Raw genomic sequence first — 22,589 nt, forward strand, 5'->3', positions numbered from 1 at the left:
GGTGAAATGGAAAGCCTCTTTTAAAAGAACAGAAAGAGGTAAGGGAATGCACCACTGGAGGTGTTTGGGGGAATAATGTTTCCAAAAGGTCTGTCTGCCTGTTAGGGTGGGTGAGGATTTGGGGGGAGGCTTTTGCAAATCGTGGTGTACGGTCCCTGTCCTGAATGACTGATCCTCTGTATTCCTTCATGTTTGAACTCGCATATGAATGTAGAGCTGAATACAGCATCAAAAGGGGGCGAAGGTGCCACAGCCTGGTGGTCTCCTTTGCCTCTTGAGCTCCCCACTTAAGAGTGGACTTCCTGGGCCCAGAGCTGGGAACAGAGGAAGGGCGTTGTCAACAAAGTGTGCTGAGTTCTACATGAGAAAAGACTTAAATGACAGTACATCAAGTTACCTTTAAATAATTAAACTAATTGGTTAAAAGTTACCCTTAAATAGTTAAGCAGCATTTAAAATTAATTGTTCTGAAGGATAAAGTAACTGAGTTTTGCATCGAGCCCAAGTTACTGATTCAATAGCAAAGGGTTCGAAGAAGTTGGGTGAGGAATCCTGCAGGCACTTGAACTGAACCTTTTAGAAAGGGCAGGATTTCAAGATGAGGACAGTGTGCCCAGGGGCATGGATTCCTACCAACGAAGTTGGAGGTTTCATGGGAGGCAAGGGTCCTGCAAGGAAGAGACTGTGCCTGGCATAGTTGAGCTTAGGTGGTGTGGTCAGACTGGGAGAGACTGGTGAGTGGTTGAAGCCGAACAAAAGGCTGGGCCCTCTGAGGCAGAGAGGAGGGAGCTGATGTGAAGAAGGAGCTTTGTGAGAACCAAGATGCTTAAAATGCCAATGGTTTTCTGAGCAGGAATAAATGTGAGGTGTCTGTAAAACATGACATCCAGCCCTGAGGGTCCACATAGGAGAGATTTAGTAACTCAACTCATTTGATGGATTATTTGGTCTCTTCTTGGCACAGTTCGAACTCCAGGTAGTAGAAATCTGTGTTTCTTGTCTGTTTTTGTTTTTGTTTTTGAGAGAGCTTGAGGCACCCATTGTCTGGAGTCTTGGATTTGTGACCTGTCTCTGTCTGTATCTTCTTCACATGCTACCTCTCTACTGCTGCCATGTAGTGTCTGACCGCTCTGGGCAGGCCCCTATTTTCTCAGTTGTTAAATTGGATGAGCAGGGCATCCTTTTTAAGAAGACTTGATGTGAGGCTAGCACCCAGTCTTGTGGGCTTCTCTCCCTTTTCCTACGGTGATTGTGGGAAAGTGGGGTTAATGACTGAGTCTTTTTAAGGGGGGGGGGAAGTTGAGGAGGGACTTTGTAGAAGAAGCTTAAGAATGGTCTCCTTTAAGAGGGATTTCTGTATGATCTGGAGCTTAAGAGATCATTGGGGAGTAAAGTTTAAGACGGCACTGCTCCAGACCAAGTTGAGTAACTGCGAGTTTTCCGTGGGTAGTGTAACACAGAGACTGGGGGAGTATAGGACTAGGCGTAGTGTGAAGTTGGTGATAGTCAAGCTGGCAGGCAGTCAAGAAAGGAAGAAAGAAGCACAGTGGGTATTGCTGGTGTGGTCTAGCAACATTGGGGGGGGCTTGTGTGGAACTTTGAAGACTGGAATGGTGAGGGAGTGCTAGAATCTGTCATAGAAGGCTGTGGATATAGCAAACCACAAACGAGATGTGTGGGATGTGGTGGTGAGTTGAAGGGAGACTTGATAGGTCTGGGGAGGCAGTAGCAGTGGCAGTGGTATGTCAGGTGGGGCAAAATGGAGAGAGAGGTGGTTTGTGATGCCGGATTGTGGGGAGAGGTGTCACAAAGTGGGATTTCCATGGTTGAGGGCTCTGGACCTTCCTAACAGAACAAACACCTCTAAATTGGTTAATTAATTGCTCTTTTGTATTCCTCTCCCCCCGACCTACCCCCTGCACCTCCGCAACAAGTTAAGTTCAACTTAACGTCTGCTGAACTAGGGCATGCCATCTGCTCAATCTGGGTAAGGGGTGGATCTTGAGAGATCAAGTTGTCTGTCCTTGTCTTCTTTTACAGGCATGTCATCCATTGGTGGGTCACCACAAGCTGAGGGAATGTCTCCCCCTCATCATCTTCCTCAGGATCAACTATGCCTTGACTGGAGATGAGGTAAAGAAAACAAGTATGCAGTGCTTCATCAGAATCAACAGTAAGGTTCGAACGGACATCACATACCCTGCTATGTTCATGGGTAAAGAAAGAATTCTGTTTTAATGTAGCAGAAGGAACAGGTTGAGAGAAGAGCAAGGCATAGGGATTACATGATGTCAAAGACACACAAAGCCAGACATCAGTTAAAGGGCTGAGGACAGATTTTCCTCAGTAATGCACTAGTGCAATGTGGAAGAGAGTCTAGCCTGAATTGAACTCAACTTTGATTTGTTCAGAAGCTCCCAGGCCTTGCAAGGGGAGAATGAGGGAGTGGGGGAGAGCAGGGCCTCAAGTGAAGAATTGCAAATGCTGTCATTGCAAATGCTGTTATGACAGCTGTGTCTGCCAGCTGGCAGTTATCAAAGTCTTCTCCCTCCCACAGAGGCTGGGAGGCAGAGACCCTGTCCTCAGGTGTTGACTCGAACAAGTAGTAAATTCTTTTGGGAGCCTTCAGTTGCTTCAGCCTGAACTGTTAGAAACTATGTTAGTATTTGTTGAGGTCTTCATAGACCAAGGTTGAAGTCTAGTCAAAATGAGGGCTGTGAGGAGCCTGGCTAGAGTTTGGTCAAGGAGAGAATCTTTGTCAGTGAACAGGGCTACAGCTGTGTTTTCCCACCCTGTCTGGTGCTGAGTTAAGCATTCTCGGATCTCCAAAGATTCATTTGGGGCAAAGTGAGTGGGGTGGGCAGAGGAGGGAGAGAAGGCTCACACTCTGCTGGGAAAAAGGTGAGCTGAGAGGGTTGGTCAGGAAGGGCACTGAGGAATCCTGTCCTAGTGCTTTGTTCACCCTTTCTTTCCATAGTGAGAGGTTCGGCACTTTTTAAAAAAAATAGCTTTTTAGCCTAGTAGTGGCCACAGAGCTAGGGCAGTGGAGGCTAAAGAGGTGCTGGGATCTGAGACCAGTACTTTTTCCAGGATCCAGCTATTTAGTCAGGAAGGTCTAACCATCCTGTCTTCCTTCCATCTTTTTGCATTTGGCTCCTTCCTTCTCAAAACCCCAATCCCAGAGGCAGGACCTGGATGAGTGTGGGCATAGAGGAGTAAAGGCTCAAGCCACTGTATGGGCAGTCTGCTGAGCTTTCACTGCGAAAATACGAGGATTGCACATTCGGTTTCCTGGTGTGTGCGGGTGTGTTCATGTACATTCCGCTTGCTGTCCTGAGTGCGTTAACCCAGAGTACAGTCTCAAACAGCCATTGTACTCTTCTACATAAGCAACCATGAATATAGTTGCTTCCTTTTACAGCATTGTAGTAGGACAGGTCCGGAGGGTTGGCTGGTATCATTCAAGGCCCCCCATCCAGTGTTGGGGACTCCCAACCTAGTAAAATTTTCTCACATTCAGCCCTGGCATAGCCTAGTCCTGCTGCCTAGGCAAAAGAAGTATCTTTGGATTAATAATGTCCATTATACCTGTTTGTGATCAGATGTCATCAGCATCGAGAAGACAGGTAAGCATTTCCTTGTGGTCTACGACACCAATGGCCCTTAACGCTGTCCACCGTTTCACAGCAGAAGAGGCAAAGGTAAGTCAGGTGCACTTGGCACTTTTCAGATGGATGAATCTACTACTAAGATTGTCAGAGGGAATTTAGGCCAGATTCCAGGAATCTTTTCTACCTGTGCTTGTTGGTAGGCATAGAAGCCTACTGAAACTGGTATAAGATGATGACTTTTCCACAGGAAGCTGCTTCTGGACAGAGCACTAATCTAGTAACTCACTCTCTGAGGAACAAGCTGTTTCTGTATAGGAGAAGGATATGTGTGGTCTTGGAATCATGAAGGCCTGAGTAGACATCTTGACTCCACCATTCATTAATTATGTTACCATAGGCAAAAGTATAGGAGTGTTCTTGAGCCTCCTGTGTTCTCTGTAAATGGTGATAATATGCTTTGTTCCCAGATTATCATAAGGTTTTAGTGAGTGTTAGTAGCAGTGCTGTCTGGTGGTCACCAGATGTAGAAAATCCCTGATTTCCTGTCTCAGCCCCCACCAAACTCCCCCCTGCACACCGAACAGCCAAAGTCAGTGCCTTCAGAGGAAACTTTCAAGGGACTTTTCCTTCTGTGTAGATATCAACTTTCTTTCTTCTGTGTACGGAACACCTGTGTGGGAACCCGGATTGCCCCTGAGTCATACTTTCCTCTTTTCCCTAGGATTAAGGTATTGGGGTGACTTATCCCTTCTCATCTCACACATAATTCCATCACCTTAACAGTACCGAATACCACCTGCATATGATGTGCATTCTGTCGGTGAATTTGAATATATCCCATCAGTAATTACTTCCACTTTATTCGACTGATTTGCCTTGCCTTTATCTCAGCAGCTCATTTCTTTGGGAAAAACACTTTGGAGTCTGCCTTAAACTGCCTTCTGTTGCTATGACAGAATGTCTGAGACTGGGTCATTTATAAAGGAAAGAGGTTAATGTTGGCTGTTGGCTCTGGAGCCTGCCTGGGAAGTTCAAGATCCTGTGGCCCCATCTGGTTGGCCCGTGATGAGGGCCCCGCACTGTATCATAACTGAGAAGCAGGAGGAGAAGCAGGAGCAGAACAGGAAAGACAGCCTCACTTGTAATTACCCACTCTGGTGGGAACTCACACACTCCTGAGAGAAATTAACCCCATCCTGAGAGAAATTAACCCCATCCCTTGAGAGTGCCACTGCTCCGTCTTAGTGACCTAATCACCTTTTAAAGGCCTGACCTCCCAACACCGCTACATAGGGGGACCAGATTTCAACTCAAAACATAGCAGAGTCTGTAGAGGACTTTGCAAATATTATTTTCATATCTAGGTAATCGCTCGATTGGTTGGTTGGTTGGTTCATTGTTTTTAACTGTCTTGGTAGCATCCCTCCAAGCAGGATCTGTTTTTGTGGATGGCTCACATGAGGAGACAGTTTGTTTCAGATGTGTTCCATTGCCTGGGATGTTGGGCCTAAAAGCTAAAAGGTTATGCCCATACAAGGGGAGTCTCAACTCTGATGACTGGTGTTCTGCTTCTATAAAGAGCATGTATCTTTTTTTTTTTTTGCCTTCTTTTTTTGGTGGGGGGTTGGTTGGGGGTGTGTGGCTGGCCTCTACAGGGGTGGAACCCAGGATCCTGGAGTTGTCAGCACCACAGTGTAAGATAACCGGCCAGCCCCAGAGTGTGGATCTTAAAAGACAACACAGATTGGAAGTCCCTGTGAACTTCTAAAAGGGGAGAGATGACAAGGGAGAAGGAGACTTTGGAGTGTTGTGTTTACCCACCAGCCCTACCGAGTTGGCCAGCTGCTACTCTTTGATACTCTTGTGTCCAGAAGAGTATCAAAGAGTAGCAGAAGTGCCAGTTTGAGATCTTAACTTACACCAACACTGAGAGATTTGGGGAGGTGATGATGGGGGCTTATTTGTTATCTGGTTGTTTCTTTGGGCAGATGGCAAGCGAGCATTCCCTGTCACTACCCCCACCCAGCTTAGCTTCAGCCAAGGGTTCAAGGGCAAGGAAACTGCAGAGCAAGAATTGCAGGCTCCTGGGACCTCAAGGGTATCAGGGGCACACCAGGAAGCTTTCTCATATACAGTGTTAGTCCACCAGATCACATAGCTTAATGGAGGAGGCAGAACATCCAAACAAACTATCAAAAGAGAGAAAGAAAAGCCAGAAAGGGGTATTTTGGGGGTCTTGCAAAAACTAAGCCTGATTGTTTCAAGACACAACTTTCCACTGTTACAACTCTGTATGAATTGAAGACCAAGGAAGTGGAAGTCATTTGATCTGAGACTAGGAGATCAGGTCTTTCTGGGATTGTGGGTACAGCAGATGGGAGAAAAGGAGAAAATTTGGAAGAGCACATGATGAGCCTAAGGCAGTACTTGTTCCCATTGGGAATGGGGGGTGGGAGGCAGAAATAGCAAGCAAACAAGGCAAGGAGTTTTGATTACAAAGGGAATGTTGCTGAAGTTGGTGGAAGCAAATGGAGGACAGGATGCTTGAGTATTTGGTGGTGAGGTGAGGTGGTAATTACAGATCTTGAACCACATGGATGCTTGAGAGAGCAGTGGGAGGATGATGCCTTTATGTTTTGGGTTCAGCTTGTTTTGGTGGGTCTTTCAGGCAGATAGGCAGTTAGAAAGAAGTATCTGGTCATTGGAATAGGTGACTGAAGCAGTGCTGAAAGGGACTATTGTAGAGGCTGTGTGTGAATAATTGGCACAGAATCATCATGGGTTTGTGTTCAGTGATGGGTGTGCATGGGGAGAGGGAGCTTTCCTAGTGCATAGGGTTCTTGAACAGTGGGTCTAGACAGTGCAGATTCAGTTCACTGGAAAGTACAAAATGCTGGCTAAAGAGATGAAAAAGGTGAACTCAGAGAGTATCTAACCAAAAGGAAAGATGTAAAAGTGTTCAAGATCACAATTCTTGAACATTAAGAAAACTCAACGTTTTAAGGTGGCAGTTCTCCCCAGAGAAGAAGAGATAGGGCAGCGACTAGAAAGAGGTAGCTTGGTGAACCAGGTAGTTTCTTTTGGTAGTGAACCACATAAGGGGCTATGTTTGCTCATTCGTTTTAGAGAATTGGAGGTTGGTGCAAAAGGAGGTGATGGAGATCATGAGTGTAGAGAATGCTTTCTGGTAGGCAAGGAGGAAGAGGCAGGAGGAGGGGACAGGTTGCTGAAGTTAAGTTCCAGAAAAGATGGAACCTGGGCAGTTAGGTTTGTTTCTGAGGGAGGTCAGTGGGCAAAAGTTTTGAGTTTACTTGTGTAAGCAGCATACAAAGGGCAGTGGGAACTTACAGAGAAGAGTTCCTCAGGCTGTGGGGTATAAGATGCATTTTGGAGAACAAGAAAGGCCCTCACCTGGCAGTGAAGGTGGAGGCATTACAGAAAAGGTGTTCAAGACAGGAAGAATGCTCACAGTGTGTGCACAAAAGGAGTCTCTAGCACGACCAGGACGGTATTTGGAAGGGGCTCTGGTGATAAAAATGTGGGTGGGGATAGGTACAACGGTGGGTGCACAAGGAATGGGGGTAGGGGAACCTGTCCCTCACAGGCCAGATGTTGAAGGGTGGTGTTGAAGGGATGTGGGTCAGGCTTGTGAGGTTGCCTAGCCATGTGCTTGGTGTAAGACTTCAGTATTCTTTCCCAGTCTGTCTGTCTGTCTCAAATGCCTCAGGCGTAGTAAGCAAAGGCTTCGTATACCAGTTATCCTGTTGGATTTACATTTTGGGAAGATTACTGTGGTAGTACAAATTTGGATTGGTGATGGGGAGAGGAAGGAAGGTTGACTGAATGGCCGATTGAAGGGGCTGTAGGCAGTGGAGCTGAGCAGAGATGTTGAAGGTCTGCACCTGGAAAGCAGCAGAAAGGTCAGAGAGGAGAAAACAGTTTAGAGACATTGACTGGACTGGATGAAAAGGCTACAGGGCTTGTAGATAGGGAAGGCATGTTGGACATGGTGATGTGATTACAGGTCAGATGTCTTCACTGTCAAGATTTCTGAGCAGACAGGTTGCAGAGTTGAGGTTTTATTTTGGCAGGGTGACCCTCGAGAGTAAGAATAAAGTCTTTTATTCTTCCAAATTTACTTGTGCTGGGAGTGAGGAGAAATGGACATCTTCTGGAGTCTTTCTTGCCTGAGATTTTTGCTTGAATATCCTTGTTTTATATATACCTAGGTTAAGTTACCTTTTATTTCCCCAACTCCCAGCCCTCTCCTCCATTTGTCTCAGACATTTGACATGCATTCGGTTTTGTACCTTCCAGCTCATGTTCTCTTCTGTTCATCCAGTACTATCCTTGATCTTTTGAGGCCTTGAGTCTGCCTGGGTGCAGGGTGTCGTCCAAACCCCTATGCCTGATCTGGAGCCTTCCCCCACTATTCAGAGGCTGAGCCCCATGGTAGGAGCCAAGGAGTGAACAGAGAACAATCTCCAGTTGGCAGTGGTTGTTGTGCCTTTTGTACTGGCCAGTTGTGACTTTAGAGAGTTCTAAAGTTTTAGAGGGAGTGGGGGGTGGAAGGAGAGAAGGTGAGGATATTATCTCTTTAAAATGTGGGCCAACTGGTTAAGTGGTTTTCTGCAGATGTTGAGTTTACCCCCGTGGCAGGCTGTTTAGCTCAACAGGAGGTCCTGTGCCGTCCTGTTCCTTCCCGTCTTTTTCTGTTTTCCCCACGAAACAGGATCCTTGTGTTGACCGAATCTTGGCAGGTTGGGCCTCTCGTAAATGTGAAGACCCAAGATCTAAATCCTGAGCTATTTTGGTCACATTACAGTTTGGTGGGCAAGAAAAGTGGCTTGAGGTTGACTTGATGAAAGCCGGCTTAGGCTGGTTTTTGTAGGCACGCTCCTCCTAATAAAGGTGTACTGTTAAAAGATTTTGCTGGCCATGGGCCTGGTCTTGAACGCACAGCAAACCTGGTCATTTGATTCTGCATAAAGATTACATCCAGAAATCTTATCGGTTACTGTGGTGAGAGAGCTTACTGGCGTTTCACTCATTTGATGTTTAGTTACCTAGCATTCTCCGTGTTTCACAGTTGAGTGATTCTGTGGATGTTTCAAGGACTACCGTGCATCGTGGGGCTTGAGTTAATGGTTCCAGTGTAGACCTTCTCACAGGGTGATGGGAGGCCATTTAGAACTGGAAGCAGTTTTAAGGAGATAGGTGATGCATTTTCCAGAGGGAGTTTCGTGTGTAATGGGTAACAGTGACTGTTAGGCGGTTATGGGCAAATGACCTTTGTGTCCAAGCCTTCATGTCTGATGCTGTGGTGGAGAAAGAAAGAGATAGTGGTAGTGCTGTCCATATAGAAAAGGTTGGTTAGTGAGAGGATGTGCAAAGGATGTGGGGGAATAAAGTTTTTTTGTTAGTTTTATTTTGTTTTTGCAGTCTCTCTTCTGAGAGGTAGGGCTGAGGTGTGGACAGCCATCCCATAAGTGCATGGCAGTAGAGTCTGCTTGGATCTGTCTAGCCTGGGATATATGGAGCTGATGAGCCAGGGTGGAAAGAGGTCAGGATTAGCTTTCTCTGAAGACATTTTAGAGTCTCCCAAGAAGGTTCAGGATGTCACATCCAGAAAGTGTGCAAGACAGTTGGGTGATAGAATTCATTCAGAGAGCAAAAAGAGCTTCAGAAAGAGTTGGAGGGGCAGAGGTAGGGAGGGCCAGGTTTTATTCTGAGTCGGGGGCAGTAATAGAAAAGAGGAACACTCAGTAACTGTGTGGAGCTGTTTTAGATTGAGAATGCCCACTAGTAGCACTGCGTTTGTCAGAATAACACTGCATTTGTAAGTGATCAGTGTATGGAAGCAGTGAGGCACTGTGAAACACAGGGACTGCAGAGATGGGAGGAGAGCGGGAGAGGTACTCAAGACTGGATAAGATTGTTTAAAAGTAAAGTGTAGGCTGCTCTTCTAAATAGGGGTGGGAGAGGGTAGACAAATTGTTTCCAAGAACACTGTTGCTGGATCCAGGTCATGAGCTGCTCTGTTTCCTATGGTTTGGTCCTGGAGCCTCCAGGGGGTACAGGAAAAAATTGTTTCCTCTGTCCATTTACTCCCAGATTTACCTTAACTGGTTGAGTTAGTAAGGCCTAACTAACTGGGTGGTCATTGTTGCCTACCTGGGGTGCTGGGTGGTATTAAACACACTCACGCCTCTGTAATGCCTTGCACAGTGTTGGAGCTATGGCCGTGGAAATAATATTAGCTGACATTTATCTTCTTTGCCAAGTCCTTTATGCTGATTTTTCTCATTGTGTGCTCTCATTGAGACTGTCAGGTGCAGGAGTGTGCTGTAAAAATTCCTAATTCACACCTCCAAAGCTGAGGGGACAGTATTTGAGGCTGGGGCTGTCTCATAGTAGGGACAGCTCAAGCTCCGGTTGCTTTGCTTACCATAGCCTTCTTTCCCCACATCCTGTGCAGATCAGAGCAATGCTGGAAGCAAGCTGGCAAACCTCAGTCAGTCCAGAGAGCCTAAAGATAGTGGCGAGAGAGTGGAGGATCTGTAGAGGAAGAAGGCGGGTTGCTCCTGGAGTCCATTTACTGTGTACTTTTAGGAGGTATTCTGTCACTCAGCTGACTCACCCCTTGTCCTTATCATTTTCACATTGACCCAAAATCCTGTCCTGAGACTTCAGAGGAGTTTGTGCTCAATTGAAGGGAGAGTGGAGTTTGCAGTAACTTAAATTTCTGTAAGCTTTTTTTCTCCCTGCAGAGCTGAAAGGAAACCCTGCTTTGTCACTTCTAAGTGCAGGGACACTCAGGGGGGGAATCTGACTTATATAGGATGGGCTTTGTTAAACACAAATGGGTTATGTTTGTTTGAGGTTATGTGGCATACCCTTCAAAGCTCCTAAAAATCACTTGTGGAATATCAGATGGGACTTGGGTAACTGCTGGACTGACACAAGTACTCAGTGTGAGGCATTCTGAAAAGCTCCTGCTGGTAGATATCTTTTTTTTTTTTTTTTTTGAGTGGCACCAGAATGTTACATGTTAAAGGGGAGAAATAGGAAGTAGATAACAGGGTGTGCCACATAAAAGCAAGTTGAGGGAGAGGACGATTGTCCACAGGAAGCATCTAGCTGGCTGCGGACAGCTGTTTTACTCAACCTAGTCATAAAAGCATGATGTTCTTAGCACTGGTAGAGTTAAAGTTGTTGCTGGGGCTCTCTGAAGCCGCCTTCCCAGAGTTGCAAGATGTGCACTATTAATTAGACATAACGTCTCTGAGAAGCAAAAGGATGGTCTGGGTCATCTGTGGCTGTCATTCAGATGTATCAAGCAACAGGCTTTTGACCCATGGAAAAGGGCCAGAGGTTAATTCAGCTAGGTACTCCTCTAGCAGCTACCACAAGATTCTGAAACGAAGGTTCTGTCTTGGCCAAGTTTCCCAGATGTCTAAATTAGTAATTCAGTGTAGCTGAGAGGCTGGTTAACGTAGTTTTTCCCAGGACCTTCCTTGTCTAACTCAGGAAATGCTGAAAATAGATGGGATAGTGAACAGTGGTTAGATGTCCACTTTGGCTGGCTGTGCTTTTTACACTTTAAGTTGGTTGTCCCTGCTGTGTGTTACGGTACAAGCTGTGCAAAGTGAGGAAGATTACTGTGGGTACAAAGGGAAACCCACACCTGGTGACTCATGCTACCCAGATCTTCTCATCAAGATGAATGACACAGTTCAGATTGATTTAGGGACTAGCAAGATAACAGACTTTATCAAATTTGACATAGGTAAGTCTTTTGTTCCTTGTCCTGTCCGTTTTCCTCCCTCTCTTTCTTTGTCATTCTTTTCTTTCTTTCTGTCACTCCTATGTTATGTGCACCCTCATCTTCATTAGAGAGAACTGAAACACATTTGGTTCTCTCTGCAAACCCAAGACAATCCGCTGCAAATCCCAGAGACCATCTGGCAGCCTTACTGATGAGAGCCAACTGTCTAGCTGTTGTTTCACCACAAGGAACAACGTGAGTGGTGTGACGTCCCACCGGGTTACATCCATCAAACCAATCTCTTTGGTGAATATAAACCATTATTATAGTCCAGCTATAGAAACTGTGTGTCTACAGATTGTCCCGAGAGGGGAACTTCATGTTTCGAGTGTGACAGATTTTAGATGTGTTCCTTGCGGTGAGATGACCTTAAACTAGGTGGTGAAGAAAAGATTTGTCTATGCATTTGTTTCTCCTTCCCACAACCCACATTCCTCTGACAGAGCCTCTCACCCAGTGTTTGCTAGAATCTGATGTGCCTTAGGGAAGGAAAAATATTTGGCTCAACTTGTTTCAGCAGAAATTTCCAAAAATACAGAAAAGCTGAAAGTATAGGCCAGTGACAACAAGCAGTGGCAACTTCATTTCTGGCTACCTTCAACACTTGTCCACAGTTTGTTTCTTCTCTGGGTCTCTCTCATTCTGTGTGTGTCTCCCTGCCAGCAACCCGATCCAGGAACCAGCCAAAGTCCTCACACAGTATATACTTCGTTGTGATGTCTCTCTGGACCTCTTTTAACCTAAGAGTCTCCTTGCTGTTGATAAAGTGCCCTGGCTGGTTGTCTTACCCAGTGCTTCACAGCCTCGGGTTGTCTGGTTGTGGTTTGACCACGAGGACCTTATACCTGCACTGCCGGTGCTCCTGGTATTTTCTGTTGACCTGTAAACTGTAGACAAGAATGCTTCATGAGTGTCAAAATCTAAAGGTCTGTCCATTAAGCAAAAATGTTGAGAGGAGATATCAATGTTGAGAGATGGGTCAGGCTTTTTACAGCTAAACCTGTTGATTGATTTTGACATGGCACCACAGAGATAACCAGACAGCATGTGCTGCCATCCAGTGGCCGTTCGCAGTACTGCTCAGGAAGTATTCTTGTCCAAGTATCAACAAACTTGGAGAAAAAGAGAAAGAAAAGCATAGATTTGAAGACACATAGGACACCTGGCAATCACTAACCTTTTAGAGAGGATTACCACAGTATTTCAGGTTCAGACAACTTGACATACGGCATTTGTTTCAGAAGGATGCAGTGCAGGACTGTAGGTAAAGACACGAATCAAGGTTGGGTGGGAGTTGAAAAATGTTGAAGCTGAAGGAATGGGTAGGTCGAGGGTTGCTTATGCTGTTCTCTCAACTTTTTTTTTGCATTCTTTTGAGAATAACTTTTAAAATTGAATCACACTTCTCATTTCCAATTAAATGAAATTTTATTATTCATTTATTAAATTAGATTGCTAAGTAAAATTTAACATTACACATTTCTTTCCATCCTACTTTGTTTATTTTAAATGTATGTCTCTTTCTCTTACAGTGCAGCTCTTAGCACTATTTTATTTACTTACTGTGGACATAAAATACTCTCAAAATTTGTCATATAAGTGGAAATCGTACAGTATTTGTCTTTTGGTGACTGACTTATTTTTCTTTGTAAAATGTCCTCAGGGTTCATCCATGCTGTGGCATGTGGCAGATTAATACTCCACTGTCCATGTATTCCACATTTTGTTTTTCCATTCATCTGCAGGTGGACCCCTGCTTCCACCCCTTGGCTGTTGTTGGTAATGCTGCTAGGGACATGGCTATGTGGATATGTCTTCCAGATCCTGCTTTGGACTGTTTTGGATATACACCCAGAAGTGGGATTGCTAGATCACATGGTAATGCTGTTTTCAAGTTCCTGAGGAGCCATAGCCACTGTACTATTTCTCATTCCCAGCCACAGTCCACAAGGGTCGCGATTTCTCTGTGTGCTCGTCAACCCTTTGCCGTTTTCTGGTTTTCTTTTGTTTTCTTTTGGATAGTGACCATTCCTGTTGGGTGTGAGTTGGTTTTGATTTGAATTTGCCTGGTGATTAGTGATGTTGAGCATCCTTTCATGTGCTCGAGTATCATCTTTGGAGAAGCGTTTCTTCAAGGCCTTTGCCCATTTCTTAGTTGGGTCACAGTCACAGGTTGCTTAGCAACACGTTCTGAGAAATGCATTGTCAGGCAGTTTTGCCACTGTGTGAACATCATAGTGTGTACTTTCACAAACCTAGATGGTGCTGTCTACTACATACGTAGGCTGAGTGGTATATAGTCTGTTGTTCTGACTGCTGTCATATATGAGGTCCATCCAGCATTGACTGAAAGGTCATTTTGCAGTGGGTGACAGTATTTGTTTTTTGGTGTTGTTGAAGTTGTAGGGGTGGTTTAGATATTCTGGATATTAACCCATTCCTTATCAGATGTGGTATTTGCACATATTTTCTCCCATTCCTTGAGTTGCCTTTTCACCCTGATTGATTGTTTCCTTTGACGTGCAGGCATTTTTGAGTTAGATGTAGCCCCACTTGTCCATTTTTGCCTTTGTCGTTTCCTGTGCCTTTGGTGTCATATTGAGGAATTCATTACCAAATGTAATGTCATGAAGCTTTTGCCCTATGTTTTCATCTGGGGGGGCTTTACAGTTTCAGGCCTTACCCTTAAATCTTTAATCCGTTTTGAGTTGAATTTTGTGTCTGATGTAAGGTAGGTGTCGACGTTCATTCTTTTTATGTGTGGATGCGTACTTTTCCCAACACTGTTGAAGAGACTGTCTGTTCCCCCACTGAGAGGTCTGGGCATCCTGAAAACTGAAGATCATTTCACCATATACTCTTGGGTTGTCTCTGGGCTCTCTGTTCTATTCCATTGGTCTATTTGTCTGTCTTTTTGCCAGTACCACACTGTTTGATGACTGTCATTTTTGTAGTACGTTTTGAAGCCAGGAAGTGTGAGTCCTCTGATTTTGTTGTTACTTTTCAAAATTGCTTATGCTGGGGAGGCAGGGGTCCCTTGAGATTCCATTTGAATTTTAGGAAGAACTCTTCCATTTCTGCACAAATTCCCATTGGGATTTTTTTTTTTTTTTCCGTGACTGGCACTCAGCCAGCGAGTGCACCGGTCATTCCTATATAGGATCCGCACCCGCGGCGGGAGCGTCGCGGCTCTCCCAGCGCAGCACTCTACCGAGTGCGCCACGGGCTCGGCCCTGGGATTTTGATAGGGATTACATTGAATCTGTAGGTTGCTTTGGGTAATTTGGACGTGTTAACATCTTAAATCTTTGATATCTGAACACCGGATGTCCTTCCATCAATTTGTCTTTTTATATTTCTTTCAGCAATGTTTGTAGTGTTCAGTGTACTGTATAAGTCTTTCACCTCCTTGGTGGGGTTTTTATTCCCGAGGATTTCATTCTTTTTGATGCTATTGTAAGTACAATTGATTTCTTAATTACCTTTCTATGTTCATTGTTCATTGTTAGCATATGGAAGTGCAACAGATTTTTGCATGTTGATTTTGTATACTGCCACTTTGCTGAATTTGTTCATTATTCCTTTTTTTTGTGTGGGATTTTTAGGGTTTTCTGTGTATAAGATCATGTCATCTGAGAACAGATAATTTTGCTTCTTGCTTTCCAATCCAGGTGCCTTTTTTCTTGTCTAATTGCTCTGGCTAGGACTTCTAGTCCCACCATGGAAAGAAGGTGGTGAAGGTGGGCATCCTTGCCCAGTGTTCCTGATCTTCGAAGAAAGTCCTTCAGTCTTTCACACTTAAGTGTGCCATTAGCTGTGGAGTTTTCATACATAGCCTTTATTCTGTTGAGGCAGTTTCCTCCTATACCTAGTTTGTTGCGTGTTTTTATCAGGAATGGGTATTGAATCTTGTCAAGTGCTTTTTCTGCATCAATCACAATGATCTTGTGGGTTTTCTCCATTCTGATAATGTCTCATATGACACTGACTGATTTCCATATGTTCCATTATTTCTTGCATTCCAGAAAAAAATCCCTCTTGAACATGGTGTATAATCCTTTCAATGTGCTGAATTCTCTTTGCTGGTGTTTTGTGTTGTGTTTCTGCCTCTGCGTTCATCAGGAATATTGGCCTGTGGTTTTCATTTCTTGGGCTTTGATAGCGGGTTAACACCGGCCTCTTAGAATGAGCCTCGAAGAGTACCTTCCTCTTTGAGTTTTTTGGAAGAGTTTCAGGAGGCTTGGTGCTAATTATTCTTTAGGTGTTCTCCAGTAACACCATCACCAGGTCCTGGTAGGTTTTTGATGACTGTTTCAGATGGATTCAGATGTCTAGTTACAGGTCTGTTTGGTTATTTTACTTCTTGATGATTTAGTCTTGGCACATTGTGTGTTTTCCACGAATTTGTCTCTTTTAGGTTCTCCAGTTTTGTTGGCTTGTGCTTGTTCGTAGTAGCCCCAGTCTCATCATAACTTTTTATTTCTGTCATCAGTTGTAATGTCAAGGAATCAGAGAAACCAGTAAGAACCCCGAGTAGGTCCTATCCAGTAACATAGCTGCAGAAGCAAAGTAAGAAAAGATCAGGGATATTCCTGGCTTCTGATGGTTGATTCACCAGCAAGCATAAACACAGTATTGGCGGTGGGTGGGGGGGGGGCTGTAGAAGGCTCCCAAGCTTCTAATTTCCCAGAAAGAACATTAATTGTCAGAAATGTAATAGAGGATGTCCAGCTCAAGGTGGAACATTGAATCCAGTCATGTATTTCTTTCCCCTACTCAACTCTCACTGGAATAATGGAAGGAATAAAAAAGGTATAAGTCCTCGAGGACAAAGAATACTAGAGAGAACAGACCTTTAGACGTTGATATTTGGAAGCCCTCACACAAAGGGCTGGTGATCATCAGCTGCTTTCATACTTTAAAGCCCACCAGGCAACAAGCCCCATGCAGGCACACAGGGCTCCTAAGACTTCACTTTCAGATAGAGAACAGATATCATCATGCATTTAAAGAGTCTCCCATAGGAGAGATAGTGACCAAAACAAGTAAACAAGAAAAAGAATTCTGAAAAAAACATAAATGAGAAAGGGAGAAGAAAAATACAAAACACAAACAAACAATGCCTATAATTAAATGTCCTCATAGAGATAAGAGATAATAGTATATGAGGCATTTTCAGAGAGATAAGAGGTGATATAACATGGATTTTAAAATCTGATAAACAATTCCTTGGCAATCTCTAGATGCCATACTTCTTCTCTATCTATTTATCTCTACGACTTTTATCCCTTTCTCCTAATGCCTTTTCCTTCCTCACTTGGTTCTGATTTCCTGGGAGAGATTGGACAGGATTCAACACTGTGCTAAGGTTAGGAGAAACACAGTAGTGCTCTGTAGTGTTGGTTCAGGACGCTGGACAGCAAGCAATCACTTACCCCTATGGGAACTGTTGTTCCCAGGTGCTCTGGATAAGCCCAGAGAAACCCTGTTTACACTGCAGCTTGTATCCCCTTAGCCACAGCTGATTGGGACAGAGATGGTACCTTGCCCAAGATGGGACAGTCATTCCCTCCTCCAGGAATTTGGAATTAAACTTGAGGGATAACCAGTTATTTAGTTCCCTTGTGTAGCTGAAACATGGTGACTCAGGAACTGAGGGTTATGCAGTTTGTCCCATGAGCTGAGGATCAGGAAATGCCAGTCTGCAGAGACAGGACAGTGAAGCAGATGTGCAGAGAGAATCAGAGAAAACAAATGGACTCAAAATCATGATGGCTTTCTAGTTCCACTTTCCATTTCTTTCTTGAGAAAGGCTGCAATCTTCCTCTTGGATTCTGCAAGACAGTTCAGTGGCAGTAAAATCAGTAAATCTCTCCCCCCTTTGTCTGGTTAAGCTAGATTGAGTGGGCTTCAGTTATTTGCAAGCATGAGAATACTAATGGGTATGACTTAATCTCTAGAATAGTATGATTCACTGGCACGTAGGACTGTTTATGTCTTCAGGGAGTGGGGAACACAAGAACCAGAAGTCCTGGGCAATGAGGAAGGTTTAATGGGTACTCGGAGGGGTTCTGTGTGGGTGAATTACACTAGACTTGGTGACTATGATAAGAAACTCCCCGACATAACAAGTATCCTTTGAAAGTGAGCCTGATAAAACTAGCTAAATGTTATTTTCCTTCAAGTTTTGGTTTTAGTGTTTGAAATGCAGCCGATAGTTTAAAAGCCTCAATGAGTTCAGCTGGTATTTAACTGTAGTAAGGGGAGACACCTTTTTTGATGAAGATTTTTCTTTCTGGTCTTCAGAGTGTGCAGTGTGGAATACATTTTAGGAAGCTCCTGTCTGTACTAATTTCTTCTTATGCTCGGTATTTTTCTTCTTTCCTTCTGCTCTGTCTTTCCTGATATGATGTCATCTGGGCTGTGTTAAACATATTTTTTTTTTTGAAAAAGAGTGAACATTATACATTTCATCCAAAAAATGCTATCTCTAGGTCTACAATTCCTCTCGGCCACGGCATTTTCCTGGTTCCTAAAGGACTCCGATACAGCCCTACCCTCTCCACCGCCTCCCTTTCACCTTGGATTAAGCACTAAAAAATGTAGAAGACGTTAATAAGGCAGGAGGTGCTTTATGCCACACTGTATAGATGATACTATTGGAAATGAGGAATCTTCTTCCTGAATGTTGTCAGTTTGTTACTTTTCTGAGTCCGCAGGTGGCAGCTCAGCATGGGGCCCGGTTATCTCCCAGCCCAAGCAGGTGGCTTTGAGCGCAAGTCTGGACTCAGAGAGATTGATTCAGGGCCCCAGTGGGGCATTTCACGATTTTCTTTTCCTTGAGAAACTTTAAAAAGCCATCAAGACTCCACTACCTGTGGAGCTTCTACCATGTGACTCAGTTCAGAAAATGCAGCAGCCAGATTCCCTGCTGTGGGGGAGGGTGAAACATGGCTTTTAGCCATAGCTGTGCTGTGGGCTGGTGTCCGGGACCCACTGGGTGAAGTGGGGCTGGGACTCAGGCCAATTTGGCTGAACAAACACTTATTTGACACCTGCTGTGTGTGAGCAATTATGCAAAGCCTGAGGGCACAGAGGTCAGTACAATGTGGTCTATGCCCTCAAAGAGCTCAAGGTTCAGTGCTGAAGATGGAAAAATAAGAAATAATATATAATGGGTGAAATGCAGGGAGAGAAGGAAATACAGGAGCAAGAGAAAGGGGCATCTAGAGTTGAAGAGTATGGAAGGGTGAGAAATGGATTGTGGAGGCAAGTGGTCATCCAATCAGAGTCTCAAAGAAGAAGTTGGACTAACCAGGAGTAAAAGTGGGGGGAAAGCATTTGAGGCACAGAAGCAAAACATGGAGGTGTAAAATGGATTGACCTATTTGAGAGACAAGGAGCTTGCTGGAGTGCTCAGGAGAAGGGGGTAGTAAAAGACAAGTCTGGAGAGCTAAGTGGGGTCAGGCAGCTGTGTAACATGTTGCAGGGGAGGGGGATAGGACTTTCTCCTGTAGGTGCTGGGGAGCCATCAAAGCAAATGGTATACCTGGCATAGGCCAAGGAGCTGCATGTCAGGAGTAGCCTGAGTGGGGAGGCTCAGGTTCAGAATCCCTGAACTGAAAGGCTGGTAGCAGGGGAGCCTGACACCTTCAAGGGCTGAGAGTCTAAGTGGAACCAGGGCAGTAGGGGACACCCAGGTGTGCAGATAGGCAAGGAAGAACCAAGCTGGATACACAGGCCTAGAAGGCCTTGAGTCTGAAGTCTGCACTGTGAGGTCAAGCTCAAAGGTTGGCACAGGTACAGAGGGTCAGGATAAACCTGAATAGGGCAGAAGTCAGAGGCCAACTTAGCAGCTGGCTCAGGAAGGACCTGTCAGGAGTTATGACCCCTGCCTCTTTACCACTTACCCCTAACGACCCCATCCTGTTTAGCCAGTGTTAGGCAATGACAAGTTTCCACTTGCAAGTTCATACCCAGTGTGCTGGAGGGGACTGACAGGATTCAGACCTGGTTAGCAGACAGCTCAGGAGGTACCTGTTAATAGATGTGTCACTTGGAACAGGTGGTGGCAGTGGAGGTAGAAAAAGGTGGACAGATTAAGATGTCCTTTATAAGCTGAGACACAGACTTGGTTATGGATTGAATGTGGGAATGAACACGGTGTCTCAGGATTGACTTTGAGATTTCTGGCTTTTAGGTACTAGAGGTTGGTGAGGTGGTACCAATTGTTTACATGGTACATTAGTTTGTGAGGGCTGCTTTAGCAGAGTACCACAAACTGGATGGCTTAAACAATAGAAATTAATTTTCTCACAGTTCTGGAGAGCAGAAGTCTGAGATCAAGGTGTTGGCAGGGTTGGTGTCTTCTAAGGGTCAGAATGGAAGCATCTGTTCCATACCTCTGTCCTCGCCTTGGAGAGGGCTGGCTTCTCCCTGTGTCTTCACATTGTCTTCCTTCTGTGTGTGTCAGTGTTCAAATGTCCTCTTCTCATGAGCATACCAGTCATGTTGGATTGAGGCCCAGCCTAATGCCCTCACTTCAACCTAATTCTTTAAAGACTCTTTCTCCAAATAAGGCCACACTCTGAAGTTCTAGAGGTTAGTGTTAGGTTTGAATCTTGAAGGTTTTAGTCTCAAGCCAGAGCAAAGAAAACCAGGAGGCAGGCAATAAATTTAGGGTAGGCTTTAATGGGGGCACTCCCAGGCGAGTTTCCACAGCCCGCAAGGGAGTGAGGCCAGGGAAGTCCTGCGCTCAGGGTGGCCACAAGCGGGTATTTATAGAGGAGGGCTGTTGGTGAGATTTTTGCCCATATATGGTAAGGAATTGAGCAGGGTTCAGTTTCCAGTCCCCACCTTCCAGGGAAGGGGTGGGGGAGAGGGAAGGGGAGTGGAGTTAACAAGATGGAGGCTCCATCACTACTTTGTTGCCGCTTTCAGGTCCTCCTGATCCCACCGGCCCAGGAGTTAGGACTTCTACATATGAGTTCTGGAGAAACACAATTCAGCCGTAATAATGGAGTTGATCAAGAGAGGGAACAGTTCTGTGAAGAAACTTAGGAGTTTATTATTGAACATATTAATTTTGAGATGCCTTTCGTATGTCAAGTGAAAGAGTCAGGCAAGCAGTTGCATACACAGAATCTCGATCTCTGAGGAGAAGTCTGGGTGGAAATATAAATTGAGGAATTGTGGACGGATTTAAGTTTTATTTAATGCCACAGGAATTGTCCCTGAGTATGTGTGTGGGGGGAAGAGGACTAATATACAAGGAACCAAGAATCAAAGTTGTATCCCATGGAAGTCCACAGACGGTCTTTCCACCACCTAGAAGACTGGGGCCCATGTCCTCAGGCCTGTCACACAATTGCTCTGTGGGTCATTTACAATGTAGAAATGACTGAGATGAGGATTGTGGAGTGCCAAGCAGAGAACCCCTCCATTGCAAATACATATTTATTTTGAAAAAGGAATCCTGACCGTTTATCTTTATAAATATAACACATGCCTGTTATAAACCGTTCCGGCAAATTAAAAAGTTTGATATAAGAAAGTGAAAAAAATCACTCCATGCTGGACACTTCATAGTCTCTCTGTCTCAGCCCTTATTCCAGATGGCTGTGGCAGACGGTTTTGCACAGACTTTGACCTCCCTCCATTGGCAACATCTTGGCTCAAGCCGTGTACACCCGACACCATGGCATGGGATGTCAGTGGAGCCTCCTTGACATTCACATGTGTGCCACCTTGGAATGCGGCAACCCTCAACCAATGGGGATGAGAGCCAGCAGGTAAATACTTCTCCATGTTGATCCCCAGCAGAGGGGGATAATGCTGAGATACCTCTGCATATTTCCTGAGGAGAATGTGGCCAGATACACTACCAATTGCTTATGGTAATGCCCAAATAGATAGCATCTTTACATTAACTTTCCCTCCTTGACATTTCATTTTCCTTGGTCTCTAGAAATCACTTCCCAAATAAACGATCTGATCATTGCCCTTGTCTCAGGGAACGTAAGCCAGGCTACACCTCAACCGCTTAATCCAGAAATAACCATCCTCAATATAAATACCATTCAAGAATCTCTCTATGCACATACACAGGACTGGTGCAAGGTTGAAATAAGTTTATAAAAATGAGATAATTTTATACATCCTTGAATAGTACTTTTTAAGGAGATCCTTAAGGGAATCCAGAGCTGGGACTAGGAAGAGGTGACTGAGACTGGTAGGATGCCAAATTAAGGAGGCACTCATTCTCAGGGTGATACGTGCCAGGTCAGCCTCTCTGGTCTCACCCCACCTCCCAGCCCTAGTAAATTCAGTGGGGTCTCTTGATGACTATGGTCCCAAAGGTTGCATGGGACAGGGCACAGTGCTTGTTGAGTGGGGGAGACCTTTGGAGGCAGAGCAAAGGTCCTCCTGTAGCACTCACAATGGTGAGTGAAGACAGCAGTTTCTAAGTTTCAAAGAGCAGAAGCTTTGGGACCAGATGGGCTGGACTTAAATCCAGCTAGTTACCCATCTAGTTAGTTACTAGGTGGGTATTGCCAGGCACCTACATGAGATTCAGTTGTTGGAGAGTGATGGGCAAAGCATGCCACATTGTTGGGAGGGAGTCTACACCACTGGAGATGTGATTGTGCTTACTCATGAGATGGGTACTCTGGGAATCCCAGGACAGTGAAAATCACTTCTGCCTTGGGGAATTGGAGAAAAACATAGTAAAGGAGAGGACCACTAAGTCCATCTCAATTCAATAAATAATGACCACGGACTTGCTATGTACAAGGAATTGTGTTGAACTGTAGAGGACACAAGGATGGAGGGGCGGCTAAGGTAATACACACCCTTAAGTTCTCCTGTTGGGGGCTGTGCCTGGTCTGGCTGGTGTGATCTGCAGAGGCAGCTGGCCAGGGAGTCTGTCCCTTATCTGGAGTTGGTTTGGTTGCTGACCTTAAGAATGTGTTTCAGAATTGGCGATGCAGCAAAGAGACGAACTAAAAAATGGAGTTTGAATGGGTAAAAAATAAAATAAAATAAAATAAAATAAATGAGGAGGGTGGGAGGCATCTGCTGGAGCCAGGGAGAATATTGCTGGTGGACAAGAGTAGGGGATGGATCAAGGGAATAAATGTGAAGATGGT

General features: G+C 44.9%; 1 pseudogene; it reads left to right on the forward strand.

The window, feature by feature from the left end:
• The first annotated feature begins 1,331 nt into the window (after positions 1-1,331).
• The window catches only part of LOC134368971 (small ribosomal subunit protein eS4-like), a 33,210-nt pseudogene continuing 11,952 nt past the window's right edge, over positions 1,332-22,589 (forward strand).

Source organism: Cynocephalus volans, chromosome Y (genome assembly GCF_027409185.1).
Source record: "Cynocephalus volans isolate mCynVol1 chromosome Y, mCynVol1.pri, whole genome shotgun sequence".
Classification (NCBI taxonomy): domain Eukaryota; kingdom Metazoa; phylum Chordata; class Mammalia; order Dermoptera; family Cynocephalidae; genus Cynocephalus; species Cynocephalus volans.